Consider the following 23,409-nt stretch of genomic DNA (forward strand, 5'->3'; position numbering starts at 1 on the left):
TGATTATATAATCAGACAACGTCCGTTAAAAAACATTAACACACATATAATGAGACATTCTGCAGTAAGGAGGGGCGTTTCACAGACGACAGGTGTTCTTACTTTTATGTAGTTGACGGAGCATTTTTACTTTACACGACACTGTTCAACACTTCATTCTGCTTCACTCTTTAAATGAACAACCGCGGATGTCTTGAAAGACTCTTTTGCTAAAGATTTTGAAGACATGTAAATACTGCGCTTCCTATGTTTTGGTGCGGACTGCGTTCACACCAGCAATGAACCGCTCCAGAGTTCGCAAGCAAGCGCTCCGAGACCACCTATTTTAGCGGACCAGAGTCCGGTTGTTTAGTTCACTTCAGAGGTCTCGGACTGTGTTCACACCGACCCAAATGAACCGCACCAAGCGGCTAAACGCACCAGGGTTCGATTCAACCAGACTATACAAGGCTGGTGTGAATGCGCCGTTATCTCAGTGGGTCTCAAACGGTTTGGTCACAAATTATTCAAAAGATTATTTCCGCGGCACACCTTCATATGATCATTATAGTCTATATGGCAGTAAAACAAGAATAGAGTTTAAAAGGGGAGTGATTTGTAAAATATCCATATAGAAAAAGAACATCTGTTTACAGTTCTGTTTCATCTGGGTGTTGAGCAGTGGCGAGCCGTCAGGGCCCTCTAGGCCCTCTGTGAGGGCCTAAGATATTCTAAAAAATAATATTTTAAAACATTAAAAAAAAAACATTTTTTTTAAAATATATTTTCTTTGTTACATTTTCTCATAAAAAATAGCACTTTACCCCTGCCTATATGCCGTGAGCTGATTATCGAGCCTTCATTGTAACAGTCGCGGGTCTACTGTGTGTGTGGGGAGTGTTGCAGTAGAACATTCCACTGTAGCGCCGCGGCCGCCGCCACTGTGGGCTAAAGCCCCGAATGTTTTCATGTCCAGGCGACGCCCCTGACCCAGAAAGCCACGCAGGTTCTGGTCCAGGCTCTCGTCATCTCACGCCTAGACTACTGCAACTCCCTCCTGGCTGGTCGACCTGCATGTGCCATCCGACCTCTGCAGCTCATCCAGAATGCAGCGGCTCGTCTGGTCTTCAACCTTCCTACACCCTCGCAGTGAGGGTGCAGCTCGCTGCACCCTCACTGCGAGGGGGACCCAAGTTCCCATCAGCAAAAACACGTTGGTTTGCTATCCTGGCTCCAAAATGGTGGAATGAGCTCCCATTGACATCAGGACAGCAGAAAGCTTACACACCTTCCGGCGCAGACTGAAAACTCATCTCTTTCGACTCCACTTCGAGCGATAGAATTACTAACAAAGAACTATTAATATACTAATAAAGGACTGGCTTATCTAAAGCCAGTTGAGTAGCACTTGAAATGTTTTTGCTCTATGAAGCCTGATGTACTTATATGATTCTGTTTTCTTCAAGGTTGTGTCTTCCTGGTCGAATGTACTTACTGTAAGTCGCTTTGGATAAAAGCGTCAGCTAAATGTAATGTAATGTACACGCCTTTTCTCCTTATACACTCATTCATGACTTTTTATTTAATGCATTTTAACGGCTGTAATCTTGTTTACGTCAAACCGGAAGTGACGTCATGTGAACAACGGAATTGTCTTTCAATAAAGCTTTTTAGAATACAACCGTACCTTCATTTAATATTCAGCAATAATAACATCTCGGCATCTATACATGTAGTGTTAAAGTCAGTATGTTTTAGTGTGCAACACTACGTGTAATTTTCACCATAAATTCACTTTTATAGAAAATGTAAGATTAGCCACATGCTAATGCTAACCGGAGATGAAGAATTTTCAGAATACAAGTTTTAAGTTAAGAGTGTGCATGAACTTCAATCTTTATTTATTTGTATTTATATAGCACATTTAAAACAACCTTCAGTTGACCAAAGTGCTGTACAGGCAGTAACTACAATATTAAATAACACAATGGGAGTACAATAATAAAACAATAATTAAAAACATAATAAAAAGCACAATAACTAGAAACATATAAAAAATAAATAAATAAAAAACACATACAAATATAAAAATGTAATGCTCAACTAGTATTAAAAGCCAGTACAAAGAGGTGAGTTTTTAGCTGAGATTTAAAAAGTTCAATAGACTCAGCAGTCCGGATATGTACCACAGTCTGGGAGCTGCAAAGCCCTGTCACCTCTGGTTTTTTTCCTGCTCCGAGGAACCGCCAACATATTCTGCTGAGCTGAGCGCAATGCTCTAGCTAGAGCATGGCGGTGCAACAACTCAGACAGGTAATGTGGTGCCAGTCCATGCAATGATTTAAAAACAACAAGTAAGTACTTGAACTGGATCCTGTAACTGACAGGAAGCCAATGAAGGTCTGCCAAAATGGGTGTGATGTGGTCATAACGTCTCTTCCCAGTAAGAAGGCGTGCAGCCGCATTTTGGACCAGCTGCAGGCGACGGATCGAACACTTGTCAACTCAACACCAATATAGAGGGAGTTACAATAGTCTAAACGAGACGATATAAATAAGTGGATTAGCTGTTCAAATTCCTTACTAGGAAGATAGGCTTTTACCTTCCCCAGAAGCCGCAGCTGGAAGAAGCTTGTCTTGACAACTGAGCTTATCTGTTTATCAAATTTAAAACAGTTGTCAAAGATGACTCCAAGATTTCTGACAGAGGGACGGCTGTAGGAGGCTAAGGGGCCGAGTACACTATTAAAGCCATCCAGGAGTTCAGAGTGTCCAAATATTATAATCTCTGTCTTGTTTTCGAGTCAAGAAGTTGATGTCCATCCATGATTTGATGTCTTTCAGACAGCTAAGCAAGGCAATCCTAGATTCCTTATTTGCTTTTATAGGCAGGTATACCTGCAGATGCAAAGCAATGGTAAAACATGTGAAAAATTGACCCCAGAGGTAGTAAATACAGACTGAACAAAATGGGGCCCAGGATAGAGCCTTGTGGGACCCCATATGCTAGTGGGGCTGCAGCTGAAGAATACTGGCCAAGATGCACAGAAAAGGTCCTTTCTGACAGATAGGATTGAAACCATTTTAGGACGTTACCTTTAATACCAACACACAGTTCACTAAATACAGTGAAAAAATAATTTGGTGGTCAATGGTGTCAAAAGCAGCAGACAAATCTAAAAGCACAAGCACAGCAGAATTCCCAGAATCAGAAGTTAAAAGAAGATCATTCAAAACTCTTAGAAGAGCAGTTTCCGTGCTGTGGCGTGATTTAAAACCAGACTGAAACTTCTCTGATTTGCAGTTGCGCTAAAACCACTTTCTCTAGGACTTTAGACAGGAAGGGAAGCTTAGAAATAGGTCTAAAGTTGGAGAGAACAGAATGATCAAGGTTCTGTTTTTTGATAAGAGGCTGCACTACAGGGCTGCACTACAGCGTGTTTAAAAAAGGTTTGAACGTAGCCTGAGGTGAGAGAGATATTTATCAAAGTTAAAATATATGACCCAATAGTATTAAAAACGTCTTTCAGTAGTCTGGGAGGAATACTGTCAAAGGGGTATTGTGAAGGTTTCCATTTTTTAACCACATCTGCAGGTCTCCCTTGAAAAAGAGATCATTGATCTCAATGGGATTTTACCTGGATAAATAAAGGTTTTTTTTAATTGAATTGACATCAGATAACTCGGACAGTGAAACCAGGTCAAACTGCTCGAAGACAGCTGAGCACACAGGAGACACTGCTGGGTCTAAGGTGAGAGGAGGAGGTGAAGATCTGATGGCCAAGACTTTATCATTAAAAAATGAAAGGAACTTTTCACATAGAGTAGGTGATGGCACAACACAGGGAGAGTTACAGGGATTTAAAAGACAATTAAGTGTGGTAAAAAGGAACTGGGGTATATTTCTGTTTTTGGACACAAGATTTGAAATAAAATGAGTTTTTGCACATTTAACAGCCCTCTGATATTCGCTTAAACCGTCTCTCAGAATCCCCAAGGAGACGTGAAGTTTATCCTTCTTCCATCTCCTCTCTGCTCGTCTACATGCGCGTCGCAGGGCGTGGGTAGAGTCAGTTAACCACGGTTCAGTCACAGGTTTAGGGCGTCTGGCCGTGAATGGAGCGATCAGGTCCAGAATAGCCGTGCAAGTAGAATTAAAAAGGCTGAGAATCTCCTCAGCACTGGCATCACAAGAGTCATTTAACGTGGAAAGCACAGAGTCATTAAAGGCAACGGAAAAGAGGATTCAGCGCACGTAGGCGCCGCTCCGGAACGCACGAGTCAACTTGAGAGCAAGGCAGCATCATAGTAAATAACACAGGCAAATGGTCCGAAATACCAGTGTCACAAATGTCCCTGATACAAACATCTAAACCATGAGACAACACAAGGTCCAGTGTGTGTCCCTTCTCATGTGTCGGGCCATTAACCGACTGTGTAAGATTAAAAGAGTCAATGAGATTCATAACATCTTTGACGAGCGGTCGCCAATAATTAAAAATCGCTCAAAGTTCAAGATAACCCCCGCTACAAAGTCTGAGAATTCCTGAATAAAATCCTTATTGAACTTCAGAGGGCGATAGATCAAAGCAAAGAGCACTGGAAGTGTTAAGTGTAGTTTGAAAAGTTGCAGCTCAAAGCTGGAGAAGCTGTTCGACGGAGTTTGACGGCAGTTAAAGCTGGATTTAAAGACCGACGCCAGCCCTCCACCTCTACCGGTGGTCCGCAGGGTGCTGATGAATGAACAGTCAGGTGGTCGAAGTTCCGAAAAAGCTGTTAGCTCACCAGCACGAATCCACGTCTCCGTCGAAAACATAAAGTCCAAATCCCGGGATTTAAAAAAGTCATTAAGCAGGAAAAACTTCAGTTTTTTCAGAATAAAACAGCTTTAAGCTTACGGTACGTTTAAAGCTTTCGTTGGTCCAGGTTGATCATCTGCTGGAATCAATCCTCTCGTTTGCCACTGATTCAACAGTTCCTCTATTTGGTTCCATGCCTTCTGTCTTTCACTGGGCTTTGTTAGCATCGGATCTTATGTTTACCCTTTCTTTAATATCTGGTTAACCCTGGTACTGAGAATGCTCTTAACTTGGAATATGTTAATGACATATTTCTTAAAAAATTATCAAAGATGAATTCCTAATCCACTTAATAGTACCTTTGTACTCCTTATACAAATATTATATGTGTAATGCTTCAATGTGTCCACTAGAATTTATGAAACATTGTTATGTGGGTGCTTTTAACTGTTAGAAATATAATGTAAAAACGCATTAATTGTAATGCCTGAAATGAAACGACAGTGTATACAATATTCTAGAGTCTCTAAAATAATATGATGTGCAATGTATCTTACATAAAAATATGAATATTTAAGTTCCACAATCAGTGAAATTAGGTGACCAGTATGAAAAGAGATTAAGTCAGCAGATAAACAAAAGAAGATAGAAGTCATTTATACGTTACTGTACTAATTTCTCTACAGAATTTAGATTTCCTTATGTACGAGGAAGATATCTAGCATGTTAGCTAAGTTCTACCAACTGCTCATATGATCCAGTTCCGTGCTAACATACATGCCCAGGTCATGGTCGAGTTTTCTATCCTGCAGAGCTTCCAGCTAGGGTTTTTGCCAACTCTGTCACGAGTCATTACATCACCAAGCTATCAGCACCGCCTACTTTGAGAGAAACACAGATGAACGCTGTGTAATTCGTAGAGCACATGGATTTGCAAGACACAAATGTTTTTTTAAAAATTCCTCACAGCCTCACCAGTCATTGTTGTGTACATTACATGTTACTTGTTCGACGCTTTTATCCAATGATGAGATTTCAATGCTGATTTCACCCACAAAAGAGTGAGCCAAACAAGGGTCAATCCTCTGGAGACAATGCACGAGGACAGATCTTCATGACATCTTCATATTTGATCTATAAGAATTAATTTATACAAGTGGACAACTTAGGTGTGATGGTGGTGCAGGACGAAATGTCCGAGCGTCACCAAACCATAGGAATCATCATCTGGGCACCATGAATATCACAGCTAACTGACCTGTAGTTGTTTTAAACAGACTGACCACCAGCCATCACCATCTTAAGGCCCCCTACTTGTGTGACATGTGAAAATTACCTTTAAGGCCAGATGAGTTTCACTTGTTTACTGAGTCAGACTGAGGCTGGCGGGGTCATACTGAGAGAGGGCTCCGGAAAATGGATCGTTTTAATGAGGAGATTCATGCTCCTGTGTGTCTCCTTCCCCTCCATCTCCAACATATAAGCTCATGTGTAGTGAGTGTGATACCACTGGCTTGTTGAAGCAGACAGAGACACCACCAGTCTTCACTGCATACCAAACAATCTTCAAATATTTGTTTTCGCTCAGCTTTTCATTATATCCAAGGCGCCTGGCTGCAGTGATGGCATGGTTTTTAACACGGACGTCTTACAGTTTTTGTGTCTTCGTTTTAATATTTGGTATTGAGCATCACCCTGGGTTTGCATCCCATCCCGTACTAGAAGAGAGCAACATTTCAGATAATGAACTTCTATTCTAGTTCAGTCAGTTTATTTAAATGCATATCTGGAATAAAACAGTAAATTCACCTGAGCACACTGTAAGGTGTTGCTTTATCAACTGAGGCATTTGATGGATTTTGCAGTGACACTCCAAACCATAATCACCCAGAATTCCTCACCCCGGGGACATAAAAACACCAGCTCACTGTAGCAGTTTCTGGTGAGTTTAGCTCAAGAAAGTGTAAACCTGCATGAGCTTCCCAGACATTCCCCCTGCTGTAGATAAGAAGTGATGCTGGAGAGCACAATGGGCACATTATGTTCTGTCACGCTTGTAATTCCCTTTGATGGATGGAAGGACATTCTTCTCTGTTGCACACATGCACTGCTGCCCATGCTTCTGCTAGGGTTTATGGGAAGGTTGAGAATGTGCACTGTGTTCTTCAGATCATCAGAACTCAGTTATTTGACGGGAATTAAACAGTTAATCTCAATTGGGCTTTTTCATCCTTGAAAATACCTCTTGGCCTTTTTCCCTTGAACCCCATCAGGGGCTAATTGTAGTCTGTCGTGAACTGAGGCACAGGACACAGGACCCAAATGCAGGACTCGGAGACAGTTGTCCAAAAACAAAATATATTTCAACCTGTTAACCCCTGGGCCTGTTTTTCAGGTCTCAGGCTCGAAAATGACATTCCCAGAACAAATGACCATATCTTCACTTCTAAAAAGGGGTAAAATTATAGAGTCCGTCCAAAAAAAACACATTACTGATAGTGAAAACCACCCTTGAATGATGGGATGGTAGACTAAAAGCTTTAGGAATCCAAACTGTAAGTACCCTGCATCAAGCTCGATACAAAACAAGTGACATTTGACCTTTTTAGAGAGGTTTAGCAAAAAACCCACTTCTGGGGTCATTTGGGTATATTTGGGTGTATTTGCCGTTTCTCTGGAACCCATTGGTGATTGACATCTCTTTTGAACCGTTAGAGCCAATAGAATCGAAGGGGAAGTTCCTAAATACACCTACAGGTTACATTAAAGAGTAACGGCCCGCCCACACAGCGGCGTGCGTTGAAGCTTCCAACGCTTCTGCCCATTCACTTTGAATGGGGTGACGTCACTTTTAGCCGAACTGCATTTTGGGAAGCGACGTGGAGCGTTGCTGGCGTTGCTCGCTTCAAAAGTTGAGCAATGTTCAACTTTTGGCGCCTCGACGGAGGCGTCAGCCAATGAAATCCCGTTTATGCAAATCTCCCAGTACAAGCGCTAGCCAATCAAACCGCGTGTATGCTGGGAGAGACTACGCAGGTCATTTCCTCATATTCCAAAAAATGGAGGGAAAATTAATTATAGCGGTAGTGAATCACCCGGTGCTGTATGATCAGTCTCTGTTCACCTACCGGGATACAAACCGGAGGAGCGAGGCATGGAGGGAGGGGGCAGAGACAGTGGGTGAAACTGGTAGGTTTTCGCCTGTTTGGGGATTTTATATCCAGTTTACTTCGTTTTAACATTGCTATTGCTTTGTATGCCGGGGGCGGGCGGGAGATTCATGTGATTGGTAGTTGGTCACGTTGCTCGCAAAAAATCCCCAAGCTTCAGACACGCCTACCAACAAGCGTCAACGCACGCCGCTGTGTGGACGAGCCGTGAGTGATGCGCACGCAGTTTGCCAAAACCGAAAGCTATGTTACGCTCTGAAAACTGAAAACTAGGCTTATTGCTGATCAGTAATCATTTCAAGGTGACACAGACACATTGGATTAACCTATGAATTAACCTTCAGCAGCCTTTTATCGTTTTAATGCCATTAAACACAACTTTTGATCAGAAAAACAGCAAAGGTAAGACTATTTTATATGTTTATATGTCGTGCGATGTCTGGGTTTGCTTCCCCTGCCGGTAAAAATACCTCTAGAATCTGTGGAATATCAGCTTTAATCTAATATCTTGTTTGTGCAGATCCGACAAGTAATAAAGTATTTATACCGTGAGTTCTGTGCTAAGTGCGTTAGCATTTTTTCCATCATCTTGTGAGAGTTGTGGTTTTGTTTCGGTAAAAATTGTTCGTATCGTCACTTAGCTGAGTTTCTTCCCGTTTAGTGGGTATGACATATTAATAGGTTGTTAAATGTTAAGAAGCCCTGAGACACAGTTTCGTGAAAAAAAAACCAGCTGGGGGCATCCGGGCTTAACAGGTTAATAACGGTTACTCCGAAAATCAAAGTCACACTTCACGTGGAAAAAATGTTCTTTTCTCTAACAAATCAAAATCACACTTCCAGTGGGAAAAAGAGTTTCCCAAAAATCAAAACTCACTTGACAAAGAGATACTTTCAATCTCAAGTTCAGGAGTCCAAGGGCTCAGAAATACAGGAAGTGACGAGATCAAAAACAAGACTAGATTAAACAACTGGGGTTACCTACTGTAACCCAGCTTCTATGAGTAATGGCGTAGCCCTCTAAGGCTATCGCTATTGGGTAATCCCCCTGCGCCCCCGCGCAGCACTGAAACACTTGTAGTCCACGCCCACCCGCAAGGTGGGCCCCACCCTCGGGCTTCCTTCCGGTATAAATAGGAAGGAGGCCCGACAACCTGCTCCCATGCAAATATCACTTTTCTTCAGCTATTCGTGGAGCCAGTGGGGCCCAGCGCTTAGAGGGCTGCGCCATTACTCATAGAAGCTGGGTTACAGTAGGTAACCCCAGTTATATTTCGTATATATGGCTTCGCCCTCTAAGGCTATCGCTTTTGGGTTAAGGGCGAAGCATGATGTAGTCTGCGCCCCACTGGGTCCGCCCGGCACTAGAAGCACAGACACACCTGCTCAATAACACCCCCTGCCTGTTGTGCCATGCGTAATGGCGCATCACCGTCCCTGGAACATAGCAAAACATGCCTATCTTCCCGACGGGGTGAAGGCTGGGAACAATACATACCGGCCGCTGTGAGAAAGTAGAGACGAAGGTCCCACCTTGCCCAGTGATCATAGAGGGGGGACAGCAGCTCTCTGCGTGTCAGACAGGTAGGAGAGCGCTCAGCTGGATCCCTGACGTCACTCACTCTGACCAGGCACTCCGTACGAAGTGTGTCAGAGGAAAAAGGAACATCCCTCTCCTACGAGGGGGAAAAGGGCCGCTCTCTGTGTGCCGAGAGGCAGGAGAGAGGCGCACCGCTGGCTCCCTAACGTCACTCACTCCGACAGGACACCCAGTACAGGGTGTGTCAGAGAGGAAAGGGAGACCTCCCTCAAATAAAAATGAATAAATGAACAGGGGGAAGACCAAGATGCAGCCGTGCAAATATCTTCCACTGACATTCCTCCGTGCAAAGCCGTGGAGGAGGAATTCCTCTGGTGGAGTGCGCACTGATGTTCTCCGGGGGCTCCACCCCAGAGGAGACATGCCTGCGACACAGCCTCACACAGCCAGTGTGACAGCCGTTGTGCAGACAGAGGCTGCCCGATCGAGCGCTCTCTATAGTGCACAAACAGGCGCTGAGAACGGCGCCAAGCCGCCGTGTGCACCACATAGCAGGACAGCGCGCGCCCAGGACAGAGGAGATGAGACGTGGCTTCTTCCTCCGACCTGTGAGGAGGGGGGAATAAGCCAGCCAGGGTGATCACTCTTGACCTAAAAGAGTTGTGATGACCTTAGGCATGAAGCCTACGCCATTAGGGCGTAAAACAGCTGAGCTGCATCTCCTTGGATCCGGAGACATGACGGAGCCACAGAGAGAGCAGACAAATCACTCGCCCTGTTCTCTGATGGAGCCAAAAGCAGTACTACTTTGGCTGAACACAGTTTAAGGGGAACCTGATCAGGTTCAAATGGGGCTTTGCTTTAGTGCGCGTAACACCCAAGCCAAATCCCACTGAGGCGCCAGTGTGCGTGACACCGGTCTGAGCCAGCAATAGTAGGTCGTCCAGATAAAACCACATCCTGGCGAACACATTCCAGCATCTGTTTGATCGTCAGCAATGATGTATCCTGAGCCCCATGAGGGACAATCTCGGACGCAGTTGTTGCTCATGTTAAAATTATGCTTGCTGTGCTTCAGTAACTGCCGTAGTTTGCTGAAGAAAAGAGGGAGGGAGCCCGAGGGTGGGGCCCACCTTGCGGGTGGGCGTGGACTACAAGTGTGTCAGTGCTGCGCGGGGGCGCATTACGGGGGCGGATTACCCAATAGCGATAGCCTTAGAGGGCGAAGCGATATACGAAATAGAAAACAACTTAACATAACTTAACTACGCTTAGCTAACAGACTAATTTCCACCACTCATGGACTCATGGACATACTGTCACCCTTTAGTCCCTCTCTCTTTCTCTCCTTTCTTTTCTTTCTTGAAAGCCTGACTTTGTTAGTCGTTGAGACATCGTACACACGTCAGTACTAGCATGTTCTGTCGGAATTCAATCTGAACATTTTGAGGAACTGACCTCTTACATGTGTCGGGCCATAGTGTGTGGATGTTAGTCATGGATGTTAGCCCCTTCGATCTGTGAGGAAATTCCTTTTCGATTTTGTCACAAAACTTTTAACGTGTGAACTATGAATCAAGGTTTTAGATTAGAAAATAAGCCCAGCATGATATGTTTAGTATGATTATAATGTTTAACGAGAGAAGGTAACAACCCTGTATAAGTTTGGACCTATTTTTCTTCAAATAAACTGATTCCACCTTTTGGATTAGGACAACTTAAAAGACATCTGCGCTCTCCTCTCCTGCTTCAAAGGTAAGACTGCACCCTGCCACACTCACTCTCAGGTAGGGTCACACCTCATTTACTGATATCAAAGTCCTTCGGGATCGCTTCAACAGATTAAAAGAGTCGTCTGAATTGAAACAGCAGTTAATTGAACCTGGTTCTTCAGGAGTGAGGTGAGATCTTGCTGACGTTGGTGGATCTGAGCCAAGCAGTAAACTTACATAGACTCAATAAATTCTGTCAGGTCAATTAGTAGGTCTGAGTAATTTGCCGGAATAAATGATCAGTCCTCCCGACTCCTACAATGTGGTCACAGTTGCTTGGGATTTGTCTGGAGGGATAAAGGTATCAGTAGGGCACATTATGTGAGGGTGGGACAAGTCCCCCCCACTTTTTCAAATGATTAGTTTAGACCCCCCCACTTTTACCATGTGGAAAGTCCGTGAATCGGTCTCTCCACTCGCCGCACTCTGTAGAGCGCTGAGTCAGTGCTTCATATCAAATCCATTCCACTTGCTGATTGAGAGAATGCCCAAATCAATGAAACTCCGTACCATGTTTTCACTGCTGCTTTGTACCAAGGCAGATTCTCCCAGATTCTTCGCCCTCGAGCCCGGCCCTCTGAGAGCCGGAGTCTTCACCCTCAATCCCGGTCCCCTGAGAGCCACGGCCTTCACCCTCGATCCCGGGCCCCTGAGAGTCTTGGCCTTCGCCCTCGAGCCCGGCCCCCTGACTTTCCCGGCCGCGGTGGCCTTCGCCCCTCCATAACCCCCACCTTGGACTCTGTCTTGCCCCCGGGTCGTCCGCCCGAGTCCCCCTCCTCGGCTTCTACCTTACCCCCGGGCCGTCCGCCCGAGACCCGTTCCTGGTCCTCTGCCTTGCCCCCGGGCCGTCCGCCCGAATCCCCCTTTTTGGACTCTGCCTTACCCCCGGGCCGTCCGCCCGAGACCCCTTCCTGGTTCTCTGCCTTGCCCCTGGGCCGTCCGCCCGAGACCCCTTCCTGGTCCTCTGCCGTGCCCCTGGGCGGTCAGTTCAGTCCTGTCCTCCAGACCCCCTCCACCCACCCTGGTGGCCCTAGTTTTGCGTTCCTCCTCCGGACCCCCTCCATCCACCCTGCTTGAGGTTTTGGACTTTTGTGTTTTTTTTTTTTAGGGACGTCTGGAATCCGTCCCTTGAGGGGGGGGGTTCTGTCAGGATTCTCATGTTTTGTCACGTTTGTAGTTTTGTATGTCTGGTTATGGGTATTTTCCTCCTTGTATATTGTCTGGTCTTTTTCCCTGTGTTTTTCCTCCCGTCGTTAGTTTCCCTGGTGTGTCTAGTTGTCTGATTGTTTTCACCTGTCACTCCTTGTGTGTCTCCTGTGCTCATCAGTGTTAGCCCCGCCCCTGATTGTTCCCACCTGTGTCTAGTTACCCTGTGTTTAAATCCCCCTGTCTCCCAGTGTTCAGTGTCGGTTCGTCTTGTGATTTGGCTTGTCCTCGGTGAGTGTTCTGTCTGTGTAGCCTTGAAATAAAGGAATTATTTTTACTTTAATCTGCATTTGGGTCCTACCTGCTTCACACACCGTTACAATTATTTCCTCATATTTCTCTCCATTCTTCCTTCTGCCAACGGTGTCGCAGTTTCTCGTCTCTCCCGTTGTTATTCTTAGTGCGTACGCATGGGTTAGAGTTTGCGTGGAGGACCGCATGTTTTCCCGTCAAGTTAGTATTTTATAAATCGCAAACATTGCGTAGAAACTGGCGAACGCCATGTTTTGAGCCTATATCCCTTTTTATAAATGAGGCCCCTGGACATGGTTAATACAGCGAAAATCAAAGCTGACGATCTCTTGGTTTGATATGTTTTCTCCCCCAGACAACATGGACATAAGAACACTTCAAAGAAGAGGAAAGTAAGTCATCAGCTGGTAGCAGTTAATCAGTTAACAGTGATGGCGGCGCCGGCGTCTCACTTCTGGAGAGGAGTTTCGTCTTTATGTCATGATAGAGAGATACGAATACTGAATAGTTTAGATGAGAAAAGGCATTGAAATGCCAGGTCACTAGTATTTATCATGTAAACAGGGAACATGAATAACCGATCTCTCTGTGCTCATGTAAACACCATGATGTCCACGTAGAGACGCAGTCAGTGTGTTTTACTGGAGCCTCAGTTCGATAAGAGTTCTTTAACTTCGGTACTCTCTCTCAAAATGATATTGTGCATTATGTTTTAATTATACTTATCATTCAGAAGCTGTTTGTGTGTGTTTATGTTTTACTGAGTGCTTATAGGCCATTTCCATCCCAGTGTTCAGTTAACTGTTTATTTTCTGTGCACATTACAGACTAGCTAATATTCTACTGCTTGGGGCTTTGAGTCTTCAAAATGTCCAATGTCACAGACTGGGACTTACTTTAGAGTCAGTTGTATTTACATTCAGTATGACTTGTTATGATTCAATGTGAAAGAGTATACTGCTCAATACATAATGATCACTTCACCACCTCTCTTGACATCTAGGCGCTTGAGAGTGAGTCAGAGGCAGAACACAGGGACAGTGGAGAGAGGTGTGCTGAGGTGAGTGATGCAAGGGAAATGACAGTTTAGAATGTTAAGGAAATCAGTGGGGATATTGAACAGGAAGCATTTCAGTCAAGGGGCATCATGTGACCAATATAGACTGAAGAGCAACATTTATTTGAACAAGTCAATGATACCATTCCTAGGTGAACTTAACATCTGTATGGAGTCAGATCAGTCTCAATATTAATAAATGCTCACAGAAGGATTCACAAATGTATTTTGTGATTTATATATAAATCAACAATATCCCTCAATGCACTCACACATATTTATTGTTGTATATAAATGTACAAAAAATGGGCATTTAAACTGCTTTTTATTAATTCAAAGACGGCTCTGAATTAATAATCAAATATGTTTCCTTTCTTTACTACTGGATGAAATTACAAAATGTACCCATCATTTTCCTCATGCTAGTATAGCCACAGAAAAGTATCAAACCACCAAATGCACCAGAATACAGGACATCTATTTATTTTTTCGTGGGTGGGGACCCCCACACCCCCCCCGTTAGAAATGTCCCCCCCACATTCAGGATGCTTCCTACGCCCATGAGTGGGCATGTGAACAATTTTGGAGAGGGATAAAAAAGCAGCTAGAATTAGGGACCATTACTAAATACCATGACTGTTGAGCTGAGATTTATTCAGTTTGTTCAGGAAAGGCCTCCAAGTCCTCACACAGAATTGTAAGAGTTGTTGACCTGTATCATTTATTATCCATTGTGGTTGTGATTGTTTTACTGTGCCAAACATCACAACACCAAACAGTCTATATAATGTGTGGTAGAACTGAAGTACATTTCTGATTAAAGCTGTACAAGGCACATGTGTGTGGTCATATTTACCATAGGTAAACATACCAAAGAAACATGAACAAGTATGTTTGAAAGCATCTTGGATTGGACACCAGTAATCAAAAAGTAATGCATAAAGAAAAGCCTACTGTTATATAACAGTGCACCTCCCTACATAACACTACCAAGACACCAGGGGCCTATACTACGAATCTGGTTCAACCTAACCTGGATATGTTTGAGTTAGCCGGTTGGCCTAATCCAAAACATACGCGCTCTCGCTAAACGGTACTACGACGCTGGTTATCAAGTGGATCGCTCAAGCCAGCCGTGTCCTATCTAGTTAGGTGCGCGTTCACATGAAAGGGGTGGTATCTGGAGCATTCGACCAATCACAAACATGGAGAAGCGTACTGACAGCGCAGCGTCATACTTCCTGAATGAAAAGTGAACTTTAATACTAGTCAAAAATGAAGAAGTTAAACTTTAAACATCCATGACTTAAACACTTTATCCAGGATCAAAGCCACATAGCTGCACCTGCAAGGTGAACACAGCTGGGAACAGAAAAAGTGTTTGAATGCGTACATTAACAGGTTTATGATATCACTGCCCCGTCTAAAACACGATCTGACTTCAATTACATTTGTCTCGAGTGTTTCGTCAACTTATGTGTTGCTTAAAATAATACTTCTGCATACAGTATGTGACACTGTGAGTGTTGCACGGCCAGATACGGCTCAGCTGACTCAGATAAGGAGAGATATGATACATTATGAAGTGATATGCCGCGGACTGTACTTAATGTACTCTGATCCGGTTACTTATGTTGTGGCCGATATTTAAGTAAGCTTTCTTAACGCTAATGTTATAATAGTCAGATTGCTCTGAAGATGGAGGTGATATTCTATTCATGTTCACGTTCACACAGTCGGTGATTTTTGCCGGCCGTCTTTCCTGCGACAGCAGCTTTTCTGTATTTCCTTTCTCCTGTAATATGACTTGATCGCTTTAAACTCCGCACACTGAGCTCTGATTGGTCAGCAGGCGGTGCTTTCACTGAGTTGAGCTCTTAGCCTGCAACCTAACCTGGTCCCGACCAGGTTAGCTGCTTAGCATATATTACCATGGAGATCTAGCCTGCTAAAAAGAGAACCAGCTTCGGATGAGCGGAAAGCCGGAGTTTTCCCTGAATTTAGCCGGCTAAGCGAAAATCCTGCTTCGCAGTATACCCCCCAGATCTGAAGTCACCTGAGCTTCTGTTGTGACTAGTGGATAGTAGTGAGTGTGTTGGGTACAATCAGTCTGTGTCCAGCTCCTCCCTTAGCAAAAAAATCTATAAAATCCTATAGAATCCTATAGAATCTTGTAGAAATCTATAGCATGTTATAGAACATAGTCGTATTTGTAATACATGCTAAAGAATTCTATAGAATACTATAGAAATCTCTAGATCATTCTGTAGAATACTATAAATGTGTACTTTTCTATAAACTTCTATAATTAAAACTATAACAATCTAAAGAATTCTATAGGACAGAACCGACTCATGACATATCTGTAGAAATCTATAGAAATCTATAGCATTCAAAGAAAACATGCATGACATTTTCTCTCTGATGCAACCTATACTAAATTCTATAGAATTCTATAAAACTCGTCTTTAAATTGGAATAGAGAAAATCATAGTAATCTACATCATTTTGTGGAACTGAGCTGCTTTGCAAAAGCTGTATGGGTCCCTTTGAAATCTTTACAACTGTATACTGGATTATGTGTCCAATTAAATTATGTAACCTATATACAACCATACAACATATTGGAATGGAACTCTAAACTGAATGAATGTCACTGTCCTTGTAATCTGATGTCAATGCTCCAGAATTTCTGTGACTGCATCTGTATGTATACATTGATCACTTTTGTTATGTAACTAATTATCTGTTACAACTGGAGATTAAAGCTAAGTGACATATAACAATATCTATTGTTAGTGTGAGTCTGTTATAAACAACTCATTGGAGTCTGCAGTACTCTACTCTGTTTTGCAGTCTATTATATACTGTAAAAAAAGATCGTAATTTTACAGGAAATAACTGTAAATGTTTATAGTAAGTATCATGTTTTTTTAAATAACTTGCAAAATCCTGTAAAATGGCAGATATTAACTATAAATTAACAACCCAAAACATTATTTTCAGTATTTTGACAATAACCACAAATAACGTTTATTTCCTTTTTTTTACAGTAGTACTATATAATATTTACAGTATTTTTGCACTTTCAGAAAATAAATGCAGATGTACGTCAAATAAAAAGTATTATCTGTAATTAAATATGTAACTCGTAATATAAAAGTGTATTACTATTATAAGACTTTAAGATTTTCTTTGTAATTTTAAGGTAATCATAAAACTGTAAAAAAAAGCGTCAACTAAAAAAAACGTAAAATGTAATTAAAACCTTTTTACATACATAATTTTCTCAATATTCGATTGAATCCACCACAAACACAAAATATCCAATGTTGAAACAAAAGTAAATAAATATGTTCATTAAATTCCTAACTTACTATATTGTAAACATCTACAGTTGACAATATCATTAAAACAAATTAAAATGATAGAAAGTGGAGACATTTCTGCAGGGAGGATCAAGGTTTAAAACACACACTGTTATTTACTCAACAAGTCACAGTTATCCTTGTTTTATTTATGTTGCTGTTTTTTTTTTTCTCCCATTGGTCAATACACAGTAATAAGCCTTAGTTTTACAGTATAATGTATGGTTTTCGGATTCTGGCCGACAGCCAGAGCTACGGCAATTGAAATAGAATTCAGCCAAAACACGGCAGACAAGTCAGGCATGTTTGGAATGAGTCCACAACACTCCTGATTGGTTAATATAAACGTCATCGAAGAAACCTGCCAATGAGAACTGTCCGCGCCTGTCATTCACATTTGAAACATCCACGTCAGTTTGAGTGGGTCTCCTCCTGCAAGCTACAGCTGTCTGTCTGTATGTCTGCTGCAGGATTTTATGGATTTATATCGGGATCGTTTTACACGTTAAATATGAGCATCGGGACGTCAACAAAGAACAGAAGACTTGAGATCTGGTGAGTCCTGCAACTGTAATGGAGTTAAATATGTATTTAGATAATCCTTAGTTTGTGAATGTTTTATTTTTTATTTAAGGTTACATTTCTTCTTCTAGTTAGCTGAGTTTCTTCCCGTTAAGTTGGTATTCATCATTAATAGGTTGTTAAATGTTAAGAAGCCCTGACATGCTGTTTCTTGCAAGATGTTGCGCCCGGAAAACCTGGCTTAACAGGTGGCTGCTAACGTTAGTTTACAGCTTATTGCAATGCTGCCCCCACCCTCTCGTCTCCAACACGGGAGAATTACACATAAACATGCAGCGGGGTGTCACAATGTTGTCGCCAAGTTTAATGTAAAGTTTCACAGCTTTCTTATAGCGGAAGTCTAGTTTGTTAATGTTCAGTAACAGCTAGCATAGCATGAACAGCTAACCGCTAACGTTTGGCTAACTTGCTAGTTAGCTCTGCTCTATATATTACAAGCTAACATGACTAGCTAATGTCACACTGTGTGAACTAAAATACTTGTTGTATTACTACATCATACATGCTTGGTCCAAATCACTGCTAAAATTAATTATTTTTGAAAATGTATAGTAAAGAAACACTCAGCCATGCATGAAATAACATAGCAAAAAGAATACGGGTAATGTTTGACCCATGTTGTGCCTTAGAAGTGTAGTGATACAAACATGATTTTTATTCAAAAAGTAAGAAAGGGAAAAATACAAATTTGGTGTTGATCCAAAACAGGTTAATTGAGGAATACCTGGAATCCTGAATGGTTAAAGTAATTTATTGCAAAGATATTTACAATTAAAACTAATTCGGGTCACTTTTGACACATGTTGGTTGTATGGTGTTGTGTAAGAAAGGGTTAACATGACGGCTGTGATGTTCACTCTTTTGACAGAGCACCAGTGGACAGCGAGGACTATGGAAGAGAAGATGTGATGGCTTTGTGTGGAAAGCTGCTGACGCCAGCCTGTGTCCCTCATCAGTCTCTCCAGGCAGCACCCAGCTATTCTTCCATCTTGGAGATGAAAAGACTTTGATATGTGAGTAATAACTAACTTGTGTCTAACATAGTATTGAATGTGGTTTAGTAAAGTATTTAAAAATACCCCACATTGTACATGTACAGGACAATCAGACCTTGTTCAACAAAGATCATAAGACAATTGTTTTGTCTTTGAGGTACATCCGCAGCAGAGAGTCTGAGTTTGAAGAAAGCACTAACATTTTATTTAGTGTTGTTTAATCAATCAATATTTACTGGTCTTGAATTTCCTCACTGGATTACAAAATGCTTGAATCTTATTGTACAGGGACATTATGCAGATTTAATCACCTGAAGATGAAAATATAGATTCATCGATATGTACCATTTTAAGGAAATAGACTGTTATGCAGCTTTCACACCAGCGCTTTTCAGTTTCTAGCTCCGAGCGGGAGCTTTTCTGGTTCAGCTCCGGTTTCCCTTTTCAGCTCCCGCTCTGTTCACACCGCCCACTGGCGCCCCAGAGCTGCCCCTGCTGCGTCATGACGTCACCGTTTACATCGCTGATTTGCTCCCCAACGGCAGCCATTACGGCGCTCACAACAACAACAACTGCGTCGGGTCGATGATCGTGTTGCTTTTAATCACATGAAGCCAGAATAAATTGAATAACGACTTCTCCAACCTTATACTTTTCTCCAGAGTGCCGTGGTTCATTGTTTATTAATGTGTTTCTGCAGCATTTACCGACCGCTGCAGTGCAGCTCTTCCACAGGAGTTTATTCTCCCGTTAGCTCCCGGTTAGCTCACACTGCAGCGGCCGCTCTAAAGTATCCACTGTCCGACTCACACAAGCAGCTGATGCATATCCCCAGTTCCCCTTAGCCTAAGTGAATGTGTGTCAGTCTGAATTGACGCTGTTTGGCATCACAACGCTGTTATGAAAGTTTCTCTGGTATCAAACGGGTGATGTTGGCATAGCAACCGAAGCTAAACTGACTACTTGCATCCGATAGCTGCAATAATACAAAACAACACGTCTGCCTCTCTCCACAATGATCGATAACAGCGAACGGATGGTCAAAGTAAGGTACAAATAAACAGAATCACACGAAGCCTGGTTAGTGCTGCCTGACTTTATAAAGTGTGTTTATAGGCACTACTGCTTGTAGGCAGGCATAGCAGTCGACCCATGTTCAGGGGAGTTGGGTTTAGTTTCCTGCACGCCTCGACGTAAGAGAGACGTAAGCGACGTCGCCGCTTAGCTCCAAAGCTCTTGCCTCTGGACTAGGGGTGCAACAACTAATCGACTTAATCGATTAAAATCGATTATCAAATTAGTTGCCAACTAATTCAGTCGTCGATTCGTTGGTGACGTCATCACGTGTGTTTTACACCCCGTTAAGCTCTAACTTTATTGGTCTTTGTATCGGTACTGGAGACATTTAAAAAAGATATGTCATGTATTATTGCTACAAAGACATTATATCGCAGTCTTAGTGTCGCCAACTCGTTTCTAATATGCAAAAAGACAAACAAATGCGTCTATGATGTATTTTCGATCTTTCTCTCCCCCGCCTGCTTGCGAGGGGGCGGGGCAGTTTACACACGGGCAGCTGCAACATGCAGCAACACACACACGTGGGAGATGGCGGAGAGAACGCGCTCCGAGGTGGTTAAACTTTACCCGACCTCGATGTGGAGAATGCTCGTTACCAAAAGTGGAATAAGAGTTTAGCATGTAAGGGCGGTAACACGAGCTATTTGTCTAAACATTTAGCAAAAGTGCTCCACATCCAGACGGAGGAATGCACCGGGTTCCACTGTCTTTCTAGTAGCTCTGTCGCCCCGTCCACAGTAACGTGTCCACGTCAGGTGTTCTGTATGCTAGCAGCATCACACGGAGCTAACTACATTATACAAACATAATGATTAGAGGTAACAGAGTTATTTGCGGACTTTTGGTGACAGAGCCTTCAGTGTGGCATCCCCCACCCTCTGGAACTCTCTCCCCCCCGAAATCCGCAGCGCCCCAACCCTGGACATTTTCAAAAAAGCCCTCAAAACGCACCTTTTTACCAAGGCTTTCCCCACTGTATAGTTAGTTTAATAGGTTTATTTGTCCGCTACTTCCCCCCCCACCCCCTTAACCTGTCTGCCTTTTTTCCCCTACTCCCCCCCCCCCTACCCGACTTGTAAAGCGACCTTGGGTTTCCTGAAAGGCGCTATAAAAATATTATATATTATTATTATTTAGTTTGTTAAAGTTTCAGCTATTCTTATATTTACAGTTGTGTCATCAGATTATTTAATACGATTTGTTAAAACACTGTTGTTTCTTTTGATGTGAAATATTATTTATTTAATTTGAATAAAAAGCAATGTTAGTTTTGTTCACAATTTAAGTTATTTCAATAATATATTTATTTTGGAATCAAGTATTCATCTTTATTGTCTTCATTGTTAGTTTCCACATGCCTAAAACAACCTCAAGCTAAATCTAAAAGTTGATGGCTAAATAAGAGCGTTTGAGAAATTGTGCAAGGCATACAGTAATAGTCCGAATAGTCGATTAATCGTTTCATTAATCGATAGATTAATCGATGATCAAATTAGTCGTTTGTTGCAGCCCTACTCTGGACCGACAATTTTTTGGAGCTGGAAATGAAGCGGATTCCGGAGCTAAGAGCCGGCGCCGCTGCGGTGTGAACAGGAAAACCCGGCGCTTTTCAGGCTCTAGCTCCGAGCCGGAGCTGAAAAGGCGCTGGTGTGAAAGGGGCATTAGTGGTATTGACCGAAGCTCCACAGCTGTAGCTAGGCGCTGCTAATGAAAACTCAAGTGCTCAATTTGTTGGTTTTTCTTTATTATTAAGAATTGAGCAAGCATATCTTCCTCTTCGAAATCCCAGTTGTACTTCGCTAACACGTAGTGCCTGGGAGGGTGTGTTTGATTGTTCCCACCCTTACCTCACTTATGGACTAGGTCATGTTAGACAAGCAATCCAGTGGTTAGTTTTAGGGTCACCTCCATTGTTTTATTTTTTATTTATTCACTTTAAGAGAAAGGGATTTCAGAAACAAGTCTCACAAGTTTGTCTCGAGGTAAAATTAACAAAAGCTAACTGTTGTTAGACTATGTTCCCCCCTTCTAAACTTATGAAATAATCAATGCCCTGATAATAACATCCATCATTATGGTTTACTAATAGTTATCACTTCACTTCCTCCTCCAGCACCTGGACACAGCAGGAACCTACGCCAGGATCCTGTTTGTGGACTTCAGCTCTGCCTTCAACACAACCCTCTGGCTGGAGGCTGCGCACCATCAGGACCAGAACCTCTCTCCCTCAGGACCAGAACCTCTCTCCATCAGGACCAACACCTCTCTCCATCAGGACCAGAACCTCTCTCCATCAGGACCAGAACCTCTCTCCATCAGGACCAGAACCTCTCTCCATCAGGACCAGAACCTCTCTCCATCAGGACCAACACCTCTCTCCATCAGGACCAGAACCTCTCTCCATCAGGACCAGAACCTCTCTCCATCAGGACCAACACCTCTCTCCATCAGGACCAGAACCTCTCTCCATAAGGACCAAAACCTCTCTCCATCAGGACCAGAACCTCTCGGCACCTCAACAAGGCCCGCCCCCCCCACTGACACTTTACCTCAGCCACAACGCAGACTCTGCATGGAGATCACAGGATGGTAAATAATGCAATGTTTAAATATTGCTTACTGCCAATATTTTATATTCTATAATTTATTGCATTCTATTTCTTAATATAGTTCGCTATCTGTGTAGTTTTTACATTTTTTTATTTGTATGTACGACACCTCCTCATACGTGTGAACATACCTGGCAATAAACCCGTTTCTAATTCTGATCTTTTTGTCCTCTAGGTTGCACTGCCACGTCTACAGTAGCACAGAATGGACAGAGGAAACATGATTGGGCCTCAAGTTTTTTGCAGCCAATATACATTATCCTACAAACTTGGGATAGGAGGGTGAGTGAACAAGCTATCCATTGGTTGGAACCTACATCCCCATTGTTAGACGTACTAAATCCTGCACACTGCTCCTTCACATTGACAATGTGAACATATGTCGCCATTTTGCCATTTCTGTTATTTTCAGTTGAATGTTTCAAAGTAATCTTAAAAAATTCAACTTACTTTTTGTTTCTACTGTTTATAAGTATGATGTTTAAATATGAAATGCTGTATTCATTAGTTGTACTATAATTCTACAAATATTTTTAAGTTTTCAGAGTAATTGTTTCCTACAGAACATTTTGTGATGTCATTTTGTTGAACCTGTTTGATTGGAATATGTTAGAAAAAAGCTGTAAAATAACAGTATTCTAGCTCTTTAGGTTCTGTATTTATTTTAGTGTTTGATCATACAAATCTAATAAAAGAAAATGTAAAAAACTGTTTTTCTCATCAGAACTTTATTTAAGGTATTTTAATGTAACATTTTAAGACAATGGATTTTGAAAAGAGAGGAAAGTTTCCTCTAAAATATTTAAGGACAATTTCTGTATACTAATTGCTTTTGCACTTTATTTCATTTAAAGTATTTTTACTTTAATTTTATGGTTTTTGTTTGGCAGCCTGCTGCCAGTCATTTGACCGTTTTTTCCGTTTTTTTTGCCCATAGAAGTTTTAGTGCTGTACTTTTATTAAACGTTATTGACTGTAAAAAGAGCAGATACATCTGTAA

At 42.4% G+C, this 23,409-nt stretch overlaps 2 long non-coding RNA genes across 2 annotated transcripts; both read left to right on the forward strand.

The window, feature by feature from the left end:
* The first annotated feature begins 17,578 nt into the window (after positions 1–17,578).
* Positions 17,579–22,050, forward strand: LOC139433134 (uncharacterized). Its single transcript, XR_011642714.1, has 3 exons — positions 17,579–17,698; positions 18,594–18,738; positions 21,914–22,050. It is a non-coding gene; the product is annotated as an uncharacterized lncRNA (long non-coding RNA).
* A 230-nt stretch (positions 22,051–22,280) lies between these two features.
* Positions 22,281–23,119, forward strand: LOC139433111 (uncharacterized). Its single transcript, XR_011642676.1, has 2 exons — positions 22,281–22,389; positions 22,585–23,119. It is a non-coding gene; the product is annotated as an uncharacterized lncRNA (long non-coding RNA).
* Positions 23,120–23,409: the final 290 nt, after the last annotated feature.

This window comes from Pseudochaenichthys georgianus, chromosome 24 (genome assembly GCF_902827115.2).
Source record: "Pseudochaenichthys georgianus chromosome 24, fPseGeo1.2, whole genome shotgun sequence".
NCBI lineage: Eukaryota > Metazoa > Chordata > Actinopteri > Perciformes > Channichthyidae > Pseudochaenichthys > Pseudochaenichthys georgianus.